The sequence below is a fragment of the Diabrotica undecimpunctata genome, chromosome 6 (genome assembly GCF_040954645.1).
Source record: "Diabrotica undecimpunctata isolate CICGRU chromosome 6, icDiaUnde3, whole genome shotgun sequence".
In the NCBI taxonomy this organism is placed as follows: domain Eukaryota; kingdom Metazoa; phylum Arthropoda; class Insecta; order Coleoptera; family Chrysomelidae; genus Diabrotica; species Diabrotica undecimpunctata.
In genome coordinates, this window is record NC_092808.1 from 111,493,784 (window position 1) to 111,508,733 (window position 14,950).

Sequence of the window (14,950 nt, forward strand, 5' to 3'; positions counted from 1 at the left end):
AGATAAGTACACGCATCTCGTTCGCGCAGACAGAATCAGCCATGTTTTAAACGGAACCAGTGCTGTTCAGTGAAATTTTATCTGGTGTAGGTACATAGAAAAATTAACCCGGTTTATTTGATTTACGGCAACCATAGACATAAAATGCGATATTTTATATTGTAATTTTAGTTGAAGAATAGATTAAATTATTTCAAATTTACTAAATTATTATATCTAAAAATTTAAATTATGGTTCTGTCGTAGCTTGTCACAAATGTCTCAATCCGAGTCTGTGTTTCCGTTTAAAATATGGCAATTGCGTGCTGACACACTTCAAAGGCGGCATCTGAGAGTGGGCATTCTGATTGTTATTTATTCTGTGCCTAAATTAACCTCGATACATGCATTATTAATTCAACTTAAAAATATAATTAGAACAAAAATTCAAGTTAATTTTTCTAAATTTAGTTTTATTTCAAGTTTATTTATTTTATTTAAATTAAAAACAAATATTGTAAGCTTCCCGAAATAATATGTCAGTTGACGGGATCTTAGTCAGAATCACAGAATGTAAATCTACTATTTGCGCCATCTCTACAATGGAAAGTAAAACTTCCTCAGTTTTGTTTGAGATACGTTTGTGGGTGGGTGTATTTGCTCCAGTTATTTGGATTAACAATTATTTTGAAAGGTAAAAAACAATCAAATACTGTTTAATATTTGACTGAAAACTTATACCAACATTGCTCAATTCATGGTCTACACGTACGAATAGAAAAACCTTAATATTCATATTATAAAAACAAATGGAATATTGACGTTTTGGTTTAGGACTTCTGTGAATGTTTTTCTTTGTAGATGTGATGGAAACATATCATGTTTATTGCATATTTACACAAAATTTATGTTTTTATGAACTGTGTAATTTTCATGATTTATTTTAATATTATTTTCTTTCATTTTATTGTGACCCTTACTGCTGGACTGTAGACTGTAGCTTATTCATGTTTTTACATATTTATGTATTCTAAGAATAAAGATTGATTAGCTTTTGAACGGGGATGCGTTTTTAATCTTCCATGACTAATTGGTATTTATTTTAAACTGACAATTAATATACATGAATGTAGAATATTTTAGAATCTAGAATTAACATGTTAAATGATTAATATATTTACACGCCTAGTTGGTGACTGATTTTTAAAGACAAATTTGCATTTGTACGAAATATATTTATACAAAATTCAATAAATTTTACTTACACATTTTTCAAATACCTACTTCAAAATTTTAGTACTGTGAAAATATTAAAATATATTTCTGAATACCTACCTAAATGTTAAAATGAATTAAGTATGAGATAAGTTGATAAGTGTAATACTATCCCTCTATATTCTTTAATACTATATTCCTTTTCTACTAGAAGTCAGTTTTACAGAAACTCTATCATAGGTAAATAATTTCAATTATTGGATAATAAAATAAAATATTAATCAAAGGAAAGATACTATTTTAATTTGTTTCTATCAAGGCATAAATAATTACTCAGTATCATGGAAAGAAGATCTGTCAATTATTTAAGAAAAAACAGATAAATGGGAAATTTTGAACTTAAATTATTCATCCACCATTAATTACACACTAACTGACATAAAGTATACTGCCATATTGTTCAATTTAAACAGATGAGAGAGATGATAACAACAAGAGTAATATATATATATATATATATATATATATATATATATATATATATATATATATATATATATATATATATATATATATATATATATATATATATACCCCAGCACTTGTCTTGTGTAAAAGTGGTTACAATTAAATTGGCTCAAACTTTGCAAAGGGGTCATGCTGATCAAAAGTTATCCATGTGACAAGACTCAGAAATTAGTTATATCTGAGTCGTTTGTAAAATCAAAAATCTATTATTACACTTCAAATAAATATATCTTCACTAATCAAAGTTTAAGTACTCAATGTCATTCGAGCATATAGAAGCAGGCCAAAGAATTTCAATTCACTTTGTCCGGCACTTGGGGGCTTCAGATCCCCTAGGCTTTGGCACTTTAGGTTGGGCGTGTGCCAGGTTGGGTGCTTCAGCATTTCGGCTGATGAATGCAGGTTGGAAATTGATGACGACCTAGAATCAGACCTATACCTACATTTTATAGAATTATAAGTGTGCCATGAAGATGTGAAATTTGATTCTGAGTTCCCAATGTTATCTTCTAAGTAATTGGCCTTCAGAGTCTAGAGTTAAAATGTATGGTATGGAATATTTTGTAGCAGTCTGTTTTGTTAAGTTTGTGGTAGACAGGTGAAAGAAAGTAAAAACTATAAGAATTTCGAATCATAACACAGTAGGTATTTATTTAAAATGTAAGAATTTATATGAATTTTTTTTATTTTATTTTAATAAAACAAAAGCTATATAAAAACTAAAATATATCCATACGAATTTTCATCAGCTGCTGTGGTTTTCATGCAGAAAGATTTGACAATGACATAATATAATATATATTAAAAAGAAATATTTATTAAATCAAGATTTTTCATTTAATAAAGAAATAAAATTGCTTATAAAGAAATAAAACCTTGAGAAAATTTATAAAATAATAATGTATTGTCTTTAAAGGATTTAGGGTGTGTATCACTCTTACATATTCCATAACAACACTGCTTCATTGTTTCTTTTCATACAGGTATAATAATAATTGATTAAAAAAATTTATTTGCTATTTGTGGCACATTATGTTTTTAATAACTAGACTTTCTTTAGTATTTTTTATATAAATTATCTATATTATTTATATTACTCACCTAACCTGTTTGATTACAAAATGTCTGTTCAGACAAAATGACTGATGCTATTTTTTTTTATGAAAAGTCCTATTGCAGTTTCATTAATTTCAACTGATGCTCCCTCAACATTAGAAATTAACTGTTTACCATCAGCCTGGAGGTCCAATGCGATTGGTGGCAGCATTTTTAGTTAATTTAGATTAACTGAACTAGGCTAATCGACAAGAACCGGAAGAAATCGACAGCGAAACGGGGCCAGAGATCATAATAGAGGAAATCGAACAAGCAATACGAAACGCAAAAAATGGAAAAACTGTAGGTCCAGACGAAATACCTGCGGAACTACTGAAATGTCTAGACGATGAAACTCTACCTGTACTTCTGGACCTATTTAATGAAGTATATAAAACTGGAAAAATCCCACAGGAGTGGTTGGTGTCCACCTTTGTAGCAATACCAAAAACAGTATATGCCAAAGATTGTTCAGACTATAGGACAATATCACTAATAAGCCATACCCTCAAAATATTTCTAAAGGTGATTCATGGAAGATTATATAGAAAACTAGAAGATGATATGGATGATACTCAGTTTGGGTTCTGCAAGGGACTGGGAACGAGAGAGGCATTGTTTGCTTTTAATGTCCTCTCTCAAAGATGCTTAGATATGAACCTAGATATTTATTCCTGTTTCAGAGAATACTTCGAGAAACTTCGAGAAGGCATTCAACAGGGTCCGACATGAAAAACTAATAGAAGTACTGAGAAACAAAGATATAGACAGACGAGACTTACGAATCATTATCAATCTGTATTGGAATCAAAAGGCCAATATAAAGATAGAAGAACAAAAGTCCGAAAATATAGATATAAAGAGAGGAGTAAGACAGGGCTGTGTTCTGTCACCATTACTGTTTAACATGTACAGTGAAGCCATATTCCAGGAAGCGATAGCGGATCTGGGTCATGGAATCCGGGTGATGGAATCTGGGTGATGGAATCTCTGTAAACGGAAGAATAGTAAATAACATAAGATTCGCTGATGACACCGTTATAATGGCAGACACCCTGGAATCGCTACAAGAATTGGTAAATAGAATTAACGATTATTGCATTAGATACAGACTAAAAATAAATAAGAGAAAAACTAAATTTATGATTGTCTCAAAAACGCAACATGGAAATGAAAGATTAATGATAGAGCAAACCCAAATAGAAAAAGTAGAGACATACAAATATCTGGGAACCTGGGTTGATGACAAAAATGACCAAAGCAGAGAAATCAAAGTCCGAATTGAAACTGCAAGGCAAGCATTTGTCAAAATGAAGACAATGCTTGCCAACAGAGACCTTCAGTTGCATCTCAGATTGAGGGCTCTAAGATGTTACATATTTTCTATCTTACTATACGGAATGGAAGCTTGGACATTGAAGAAACAACACATAAGAAAAATAGAAGCGTTCGAAATGTGGTGTTACAGAAGAATATTAAAAATTCAGTGGGTTCAAAGGATTACCAATGCTGAGGTACTACGACGTCTAAATAAGGAGTTAGAAATTATGAACAGCATAAAAAGAAGAAAACTAGAGTATTTGGGTCACATAACCAGAGGACAAAAATATGAGCTGCTGAGAATTATTATGCAAGGAAAGATCCAAGGAAGAAGAAGCATAGGAAGAAGACGCATCTCCTGGCTGAAGAACCTTAGAGAATGGTTTAACTGTAATTCACTACAACTTTTCAGAGCAGCAGCCAACAAAGTGACCATAGCTGTTATGATATCCAACCTCTGATAGGAGATGGAACTTTAAGAAGAAGAAAGAAGATTAACTGACAGATCTTCACGATATGATAGAACCGTAAATAATTATTTTATGTAATTTTCTGCTGTGGCTTGGTCATTTTATAAATAGCATCACAGGACATGATATATACCTAATAACGTTTTTACACATTATGTTTTGAAAACAGTAAATCTCATGTACTTTCTGAATGTTACACTTTATGTAATTAATTTTACGCTATAAGTATGTAATTATTTATCGACAATAAGTTAATAATGATTATTAATTAATAACGGTACATCTTAGTCCCCAATATCAGTACAGAGTAAAGTACTAAAGGGTTATGATCTCCCCTGTCTCGTTTGTTTGGCATGGAATTAGTGAGTTTTCTCTAGTTGTTTGTGCTTGAGATCCAAAGTTCGCAGGTTTACACAGCTAATTCCCTTTCAGGATCTTCATTCAGACCCTTGATGACTAATTAATATTTATTTCAAAGACTAAATAAGATTCAATTTTTTTGTAGTATTTTGAAAAAAAAACCTTGAATATCCTAGGTTTTCGGGGCTGATCAAAACCGGTTTGGGAATATTGGATTATTCATTTTCTTCCTCGTATTACTATCGTTGGACACGAAAGAAATTAATATGCCAGTCCTTAATAAAAAAAAATGATAGACTATTTGATTCTTCACCATCTAAAGGCTACCGTTAATTTTGTACTAAAACTCCAGTTTTGGTTACCTAAAAAGGTAGGCCTATACAAATTTACTAATCATCAATTCATCAATGCCACTAACAATACTATAAAAGTTTTTTGAGCTTCCTTTGTTGAACATTTGCAATGTTTTTCGACACCAATTGACGCGAACCGCTTTTTGCTCTCCTTTGTGAGCAAATGAGGGATTCAACTTCGTAACACCCAGTCTTCATGTTGGATCTTTTTGATCGAGGTCTTTAAAATGCTCAAAGATGCCTCTATCTCCCGGTATGTCACACGGCGGTCATCCTTAATTAGCTGACGAATCGCATCCATGTTTTGTTGTGTGACTGCTGTTTTGGTTGGACCTGACCTGTATTCGTCGCTGAGACTGGAGCGACCACGTTGAAATTCGCAATACCAACGGGAAATAGTTGACTGGTGTAATGGTTCATTCTAAAACACAAAAACCATTTCAGCGAGACATGGCTAATGGGATAATCCTCTCGGAAAATTGTAAAAAATTATTGCTCGAAAATGTTCTCGGTCAAGATCCATTTTTCTACTGACTTGCTAATTTTAAAAATTCACTATATTTACACGACTTGTAGCGATGAAATTGCCGATTTATGTTAACAAAAGATTGAGGTTACATTTGTGTTGAAGGTTTTATTGGTGGCGCCCTCTAAGCGGCTATATGCAAAACTAAAAAGACCAACCTCGTAGGAAAAAACATTTTTATTCGATTTTTGGCGTTTTAGCCTCACTGTGCATACTTAAGTCTGCTCATTTAGTTATTCCACTTTTCTGATGAACTAAACTAAATTTTTAGAATGTTGCTAATTCATTCATTGTGACTTCCCACTTTATTGTAATTACCTACATGTATCAAAAACGCTTTCATTTGCTTTTGGCGCTAAGGTTTTGCGGCTCGAAACCTAATGGCCCCTCTTCATAATCGGCGATTACAGACAAGCAAGCACGAGCACGATTGTGTAGAGGGCATACTCAGCTATACATGCCGATCATCGCCTATGATTGCCGAAAATCCGTGAATTGTCTGTTTTTCGGAGACGCATCAAAGTTCGATATACTATTACCACAGAATGAATAACAATCAGAATGCCCACTCTGCTTGTAAAAATAAGTACGCGCATCTCGTTTGCGCAGACGGAATCAGCCATGTTTTAAGCGGGACCAGTGCTGTTCAGTGAAATTGTATCTGGTGTGCATAGAAAAATTAACCCGGTTTATTTGATTTACGGCAACCATAGATATAATATGCAATATTTTATGTCGTAAGTTTAGTTGAAGAATAGATTACCTAAATTATATCAAATTTACTAAATTATTAATCTCTAAAAATTTAAAATATGGCGATCGAGTGCTGACACACTTCAATACTTAACCTACAAAAGAAAAATAAAATTTTTGGAAAAGTGACCATTTATTTCTCAACATAGTCTCCTTTTAGCTCGATTCGACTCAAACTGCCCGGCGAGTGACTTTTGCAAGTTTGGAAACAAAAAGTAGTAGCACCTGGGGAATACCGTGGTTGGGGCAGCAATTCCTAGTCCAATTTGATCGTGGCGACGGCGGATGTGTGAACCGGTGCGTTGTCGTAGTAGAAGAACACTTTTTCTTCGCCCAATGGGGCTCTTTTTTCTGAAATTCGACCGTGACCGTGACCACTGTGACCGTTTTGCCCTTTTCCAGATAGTCGATTTAGATCGCAGCTTGTGAATCCCAGAAAACAGTGGCCATCGCCTTTGCGACTGATAGAACCTTTGCCTATTTCGGAGCACGTTCGCCGGGTGAAGTCCACTGTTTCGACTGTTTCTTGATCTCTTGTGGGTTTTAATCGATCCACGTTTTGTCGACGGTCACGAAACATCGCAGAACTCCTTCGGATTAAGTTTAAACTGGAGTACGCCGACTCGCTAAGACGCAGTCTTTTGGGATGCCTACTATCTCGTGGATTTTTTTCACGTTATCCTCCGTGGTAGCCATTTTCGGGGCACCTCTGTATAACTTATCAAAAAGCCACATTTAAACTCGTTAAACCAATTTTTGACGGTCATCATCGAAGAAGAAGAGTTACCGTACATAGCATCCAATCTCTCCGATTTCACTGCGTGATTTCCCTTCCAAAAATAAGAATCGAATCACCGACCGATATTGATCTTTTTCAATTTTTCTAAAATTCGCTGACACGTCTGCTTCCATGCGCGGTCAAAACAAACTAATTCCGCCAAAATTTTGACATTAGTTATCTACGAGAATATACTACACGATAGCACAGTATGAAGCAATATACTGTGACGATAGTAAATTTCTCTTGCGATAGTGGTGCAATCGGGGTATGAGGATACGTACTTACTGCACCGCGTTGTATTATTATGCAAAAAAACAAATGATTGACTGATTTATTACAAAATATTTAGGGCGAACTTTCGACACCAAATTGTCTTTGTACCTGGGGTAATCGAAGGGTCAAATTTTATTATAGCAAATTTCGACACCGCGGCGTAAAGCAGGTAGGTAGGTAATTAGCGGCGATGGACATTTGCACCCAAGCAGGACAAGCGGGTTTTCCCAATATTTATTGTCACGGCGGGGGGCGTGGCAGTTGTGTACTTGTGACTAAATTATTTCAGTTGTAATTTATTTCTTGTTTGACGTTGACTTGTGCACGTATACGGATATTTAAAAAATGAGTTTGATAAAAAGTTCCCGTGGTCGAGATTTATTAGTGGTGGAGCATCATTCGTTCTCGAAACAGAAAGTGTTAAAAAGCGGCGAGATATTTTGGCGCTGCATCCAAAGAAACACTAAGTGTTCCGCAAAAGTGTTTACAATAGGCCGTTTTCTCTTAAACCAAAACTGGTTTAAAAAAATTCAATCTTTGGGTTTGGTATAAGAATATAAGGATACAAATTCAGAAATTGGAAAATGGTTAAGGCATACGTTTGGTTTAACTTATTTAAATCCAGCAGAAGTTGAAGAATGCTTTCTTTATGATTTAATGTCATATAAACCTATAAACGCAACACTTGATATATATGCAAATTATTTACTGGAAAATTACATTTTCGATAGCGCTCTATTTCCACCACACATATGGTCTAATCAGAATCCGTCTATTGCGAGGACCACAAATGCCTGTGAATCCTTTCATTCGAGATTTAATTCTTCTTTTTATTCAACACATCCTTCTATTTTTATTTTTATTGAAAAGTTAAAAGAATTTCAAGTAGACACTTATTTCAAAATAAATAGTTTACATATACCAGCAAAAATCAAAGATACTACTGTTAAGGCTAAATTGGCATTTTTGGAGAAAATGATGGATAAACTACGATCCCAACAAATACGTAGGTTAGATTTTATAAAAGCTGTATCTTATCATTCCTATAATAGCAAATAAATCATTGTATACAAGTATATTAACGGTAAAATGTACAAAAATTAGGTACTAGTTGTATTATATTTAGATATTATTACAGTTATAAAGAAATAAAATGCACATTACTTTTATTAAAATAAATAAATTAATTAATTATGGTATTTTATTTATGTCGCAGCTATATTTATTTGGTGTCGAATATACCTGTAAGATAAAAACGGGAATTGGGGCTGGTGTCGAAAAATGCCATTAAATTTTAGTCGCTACCTGCTTAGTGTCGAAATTTCCTACACCCCAAAATATTTAGGGCGAATAGTATGGTCGCCCTTGAACAGAACTCGCATTTGAAAATTAAAAAATTAAAAATTTGAATAGATACTATAGTTTATTACACACAACCAAAAAATTAAATTCAGTTCAAACACTATTCATTCCGCAACGCTATAAGCAAATAATGGCTGTGTTATATTTGTCAAAAGACAAAGCTGATCTATTTACCGAAGCTTTATGAGATTAAAACTGATTTAATGGCACTAAATATAACCATAATAAAGAGAAATCTGTTACTAGAAATCTTTTTACATTAACAACTTTTAGCACATACTTCTGTTGAAAGTAGATTTACTCCAGTCGTCAGAGACGAAAATGCCACTGAACCTCTAAAAATCATACGAACAAGCTGCATTTTGACGAGCATATTAATTTTGGGACACCAAAAAAGATGCAAAAAGTTTACCACTTTTACCCCCGGGCTTTCCCCTAAAACTCCCCTTGCAGGGGGCAAAATTGCAAAAAATATATTTACCAAGAATCTGTACATCGTAGAAAAAATGTTTCAGATAAAAGATATAGCTGAGATAATTTTAAATAAAAATGTTTATAAGCATTTTTTGTGTAGAATGGACCGTTCTCGTAGAAACAACGCTTGAAGCGACCGTCGATTTGCATGTCAGCTACGCGCGCGAAATCAATGTTCAATAAAATTTGTATTAGCTCGACGGTAAAAGTTTGATATCTTTTGATTCAAGTGACCTATCAACAAAAATCAAGATGCGCTTTAAAGGTAAACAGTTCAGCTTTCGTATGCAGTTTTTGTATTTTGCCGCAAATAAACTCAGAGTTTGACAGAGTAAGACTCAATGATGTAATCCATCTTCTTTATGATAGAAAAGTTCACCTAAATATTATAAGAACTATCGAAAACATCTACCAAAACAACAAAATGGAAGTCAGAATAGATGGACAACTTACAGAACCTATAGAAATAGGCAGCAGAATAAGACAAGGGGATTCATTGAGCCCCATGCTCTTCAATTTAATCAAGGATGAAATCATTAAACGCGTTAACAAAGGAAGCGGATACAGAATGGGAAACAAAGAAATAAAAATACTCTGTTACGCAGACGACGCAATATTAATAGCCCAAGATGAAGATAGACTGCAAAGACTGGTCCACAGATTTAACATAAGAGCAAAAGAATTTAATATGACAATCTCATCTCAGAAAACTAAAACAGTAGTAGTCAGCACAGAACCAACCAGATGTAAAATAGAAATTAATGGCCTCAGTATTGCACTTCTTCTTTATGTGCCGTCTTCTACCGAAGGTTGGCGACCATCAAACGATAAGTTTCTCTGTTTTGTGCCGCATGTATTATGTTTGCAGCTTCTGGTATTTGAAACCATTCTCTCAAGTTTCTCAGCCAGGATTTCTTCTTTCTGCCCAAACCTCTTCTACCTTCAATCTTGCCTTCCACGATAAGCTGTAGTAGACTGTACTTATCATTACGGAACACATGGTCCAGGTATGACGTTTTCCTCCTTTTAATAGTTGTTAACAATTCCACCTCTTTACCCATTCGTCTTAATACCTCTGTGTTGGTCACTCTGTCCGTCCAAGGTATTCTCAGTATGCCACATTTCTAGAGCCGCTAACTTCTTTATAGTTACTGCTGTTAACGTCCACCCTTCAACTCCGCAAAGTAGCGTAGAGAGTACGTAGCATTTCGTGGCGCGCCATCGGAGGTTAACGCTTAGGTGGCGGTTGCCTAAGAGCTTTCTCATTTTGATGAATTTGGATCTTGCTATTTCAATTCGGATCTTAATCTCTACGTCTGGGTACCACTTATCATTTACTGTATATCCCAGATATTGGTTATAACTGTCGATATGTTGAATGTTCCTTTTACTGATCACCATAAATTTAGTTTTCTTTCTATTGATCTTCAATCCGAATTGGTTGCCAGTTGTATTTACTCTATTTAGCATCATCTGTAAATCTTCGATGTTATCGGCCAGTACAACAGTATCATCTGCATATCGAAAATTACTTATTGGTACGCCATTAATCTTGATACCCTCGTTGTACTCTTCCAGTGCCTCTAGAAATATTTGTTCCGTGTACAGGTTGAAAAGCAGTGGCAAAAGAATACAGCCCTGTCTAACCCCTCTCGAAATGGTTACGTTTTCACTCACCATATGTCCATTCTTCATGTGGGCTGTTTGATTCCAATATAGATTTTTTATAATCTGGATGTCCTTAGTGTCAAGTCCTGTAAGATGTAATAGTTCTATGAGTTTGTCAAAACATTACTGAACTACCACCAAAAGCAACCCGTGGTGCCAAGTACAACCAGCGAAACGTTCTCCAGCCCGTCTGTACACCTTACTGCGTCCATCTTTACCATAAATAGACATTCTACACTCATCCGTAAACAATACTTTTTTCCAATCGTCTGCTGTCCAATTGATGTGCTCACAGGCAAAATCGAGTCTTCGTCTTTTGTGAGCTGGGGAAAGTAAGGGCCCTGTTGCTGGACTGCAAGCTGTCAAACCTTGCTCCCTTATCTTCGCCGAATAGTAGAAAGGCTGATTGCTGGTCCTTGAGCTTGCTGTAAATGGGCTTGAAGTATTCTAGCGGTTTGGGTCTGATTCCGTAATGCAGCAAGAATGATGACGCGATCTTCCCTAGCGGTTGTTTTCCTTTTTGGACCTGTACCAGGTCGTCGTTGGTGAGATCCTGTCACAATAAATCGTTGCTGGGTCCTTTGTGCAGTCGAACGACTAACATTCAATTGTCTTGCAAGTTGCTTTGACTTAATCCACTTCCCAGTAATTCCATCGTTATTAACTCAAGACTACTTCACACTAAGTCGGCTACTGTAATCTGAGATGCGTTTAAAACTCATTAGAACCCTTTACAATATCATACATTTCTCAAAACAATCGCTTTCTCGAAAATTGATCAAGTTGTAAACAACTTTTTTTCAAAATTGTTTTGTTTTATAGGTTCTATGAATATCCTTAATCCAGTTACATGGTCGGTTTGCTTTCGCAACAACCCATTTAACTTAAATAACCCAAGACACATTAAACATAAAATAATATTAATTCAATATACAAAAAAATAAATGCTTAATTTTGTAGCAATAAATAATAATTTCGAAAATATTTTAAATACTTGGGGTGGCCCGTTTTCTATGACGCGGAGTGTATTATATATACATATATATATATATATATATATATATATATATATATAATATTATATATATGTATATATATAATATAATATTTATTAATATTATTATTTATGTGATATGTTTTGTATTATTTATTAAATGTTCATAATTATTTTAGTCTTTTGTATTTCAAAATAATAATCTCAATAGATCACTGTATGACTGAGAACTGGCAATTTTGAAATACGTTTGTGTCATGTCTAATTGGCAAATGTTTTACGTGTTTGGTTCATACGCTGGTGTATGTGAGTTCGAATCCCAATACGAATTTACTTTTTTATTTTTGAAATATTTAAAAACCCCACGTTCATTTTATTAAATATATGTAATATACGCAAAAATGCTAAATTTTAAAATAAAATGAAAATTTACAACATAATCCGAGTTGTTGGTTTTTGAAATTATACTTCTATACGCGCGTTTGACTTTGGAAATTTGCACGGGAGTGAATCGGAAATTTGCACGGGAGTAACAAGCCTCAAGTCAATGTCAGAAAAATTGACAGTTGTATCACCAAACAATATTTTTTTTATTAATATTGTTATCATGGTAAATTAAACATATGCGTAAGTCACGGTTCGTGGACTTACTACGGTTGCCTCTTCCGACTAACCAATGAACATTGTTATTCGTCGTTTTTATGTCTTTGATGTGTGGAAAATAGTAAAGATAGTTAAAAAATAAAGATGTCTAGTGGATTATAATACCTAAATATGGAAAACTGTTGATATGTAGGCAGTTTGCTACTTAAAATTAATCAGAACCGGTTGTTAACTAAATCTAGGACTTCAATCTCCATTTTACACTAAAAATTTGTCGCGTATACTGAATTTCCATCAATACTGGATTAACTATTGAATGAATTACCGAATTACATAACTATTTTTTCCATTTTTTTAATATCTTTCCTTCACACTACAACCTGTGCCTGGCATTCTAAAATTTCATCAACATTATTATTACGTTAATACACAATGAAATTTTAAAGTTTTAACCTACCTTATAAAAAGATACGAAGACAATAGGTACGATGTACAACTACAATAAATAACGTTTCTTCGATAATTCAAAATAAGTTTTTATAGAAAACAACGCCAAAATTTCAAATACAAAAATATAAAGTAAACTGAGATATTTAAGAAACTATAAATAATAAAGCAAATAATAAACTGAAAGATAATTACCACGAACAAACTGTGATAATAAATGGCTTTTATATTCTTGTGTACTCTGGTGACGTAACTCAAGCATCCCCACCCCAGTCGGAAGAGGCAACCGTAGTACGTCTACGAACCGTGTGCGTAAGTAAGTTATGTATATTGTCATTTTTAAATACTTATGAATATTGCATTTTAATTTGTATTGTATTATTATATTGAATTATGTTGCAGTGTATTGTATTGTATTTTTATATTATTAACAAAATAAACAATGAATTTTACTGCAGAGTACGTGTAAAAAATTTTCCTTTTATACATATATGAAAATAAAAATATATATTTGCATCAAAATATTGATTCAATCCTTTATTTACTTACTATACTCCTATTACAGGTCAAATGTTTATATACAGCAAACGATGCACCATATACCTGTATACCTAATTATTTTTCTCTTTCTGCTCTCTCTTACCTATAGCATTACATATGTAATGATTGTGCAGATTGACTCCCATATAAATTTGTAACGACGAACGCGTGTATAGAAGTATAACTTCTACCGGCAGTCCCACTGGACTGCCACACCTGTTTTTTTATGCATATTAAAACTATCTTGTCTTCGTTCTAGCTCTTCTATCTCTTGACATTTTTCTTGTAACCATTTCTCTTTGGATTCTTTTATCTTTCCGCTGACAGTTCTATCCAGTTCTTTATATTGTTCGGGATTATTTTTATTTTCCCTCCTTCTGTCCATAAGGTGTAATATTTCATCTGTCATCCATTCGTTCTTCTTCTTCCGCTCGTAGTCACCAATGACTTCTTTCGCGCCGTTGCATATAGCGCCCCTTAAGTTGATCCAGTCTCTTTCAATATCATCAGTATTGGTTGTTAAAGCAACATTACTATTAATAATGCTATTTGTAAGCTTGACTTTTATCTCGGGATTTCTAAGTTGATCCATATCTAATCTTTTGTCATTCTGTTTCGGGATTAAGGTTTTTAGTCTGACTCGTAATTGGGCTACAAGAGAATTATGATCATGAGTTTATATCAGCTCCAGGATATGTTTTGGCTGATATTATTGCGTTACGGAATCGTTTGTTAATTGTTATAAAGTCTATCTGATTTCTAACGATGTACCCAGTCCTGTCCTATGGTGACCGCCAAGTGTACAATCTTCTTAATGGTAACTTAAACCAAGTATTAGTGATAATTAAGTTTTTCTCCTAGCAAAACTGTATTAGTCAATCACCTCGCTCATTTCTTGTTCCCAACCCATACCTGCCAACTACTTCACTGACTTCGCCTTTTCCTACTTTGGAGTTAAAATCCCCATTAAGTACCATGGTTATGTTTCCTTAGGTTTTTTATGATTTCGTCTAATTGTTCGTAAAACTCTTCAACTTCTTCATTGTTCAGTATGAACAAGTAATGGAAATAAAATACCTGGAAATTACACTGTCTAGCTATGGAGACCTGGACAAAGAACTGAGAGATCAAGTACAAAAAGCAAATAGACTGATAGGATGCCTTAATAACACTATATGCCGAAACAGACACATTGACACCGAGATGAAG

The 14,950-nt window shown here is 33.8% G+C and overlaps 1 protein-coding gene across 3 annotated transcripts in view; it reads left to right on the forward strand.

Annotated features, from left to right (window-relative positions):
- The first annotated feature begins 598 nt into the window (after positions 1-598).
- Positions 599-14,950, forward strand: part of LOC140443730 (protein tweety-like) — a 213,560-nt gene continuing 199,208 nt past the window's right edge. For 2 of the 3 annotated variants that reach the window (XM_072535119.1, XM_072535121.1), the window contains exon 1: positions 599-673. The gene's annotated coding sequence lies outside the window, so the exon portion shown is untranslated. The remainder of the gene's footprint in view (positions 674-14,950) is intronic. The other variant, XM_072535120.1, reaches the window with a different exon arrangement.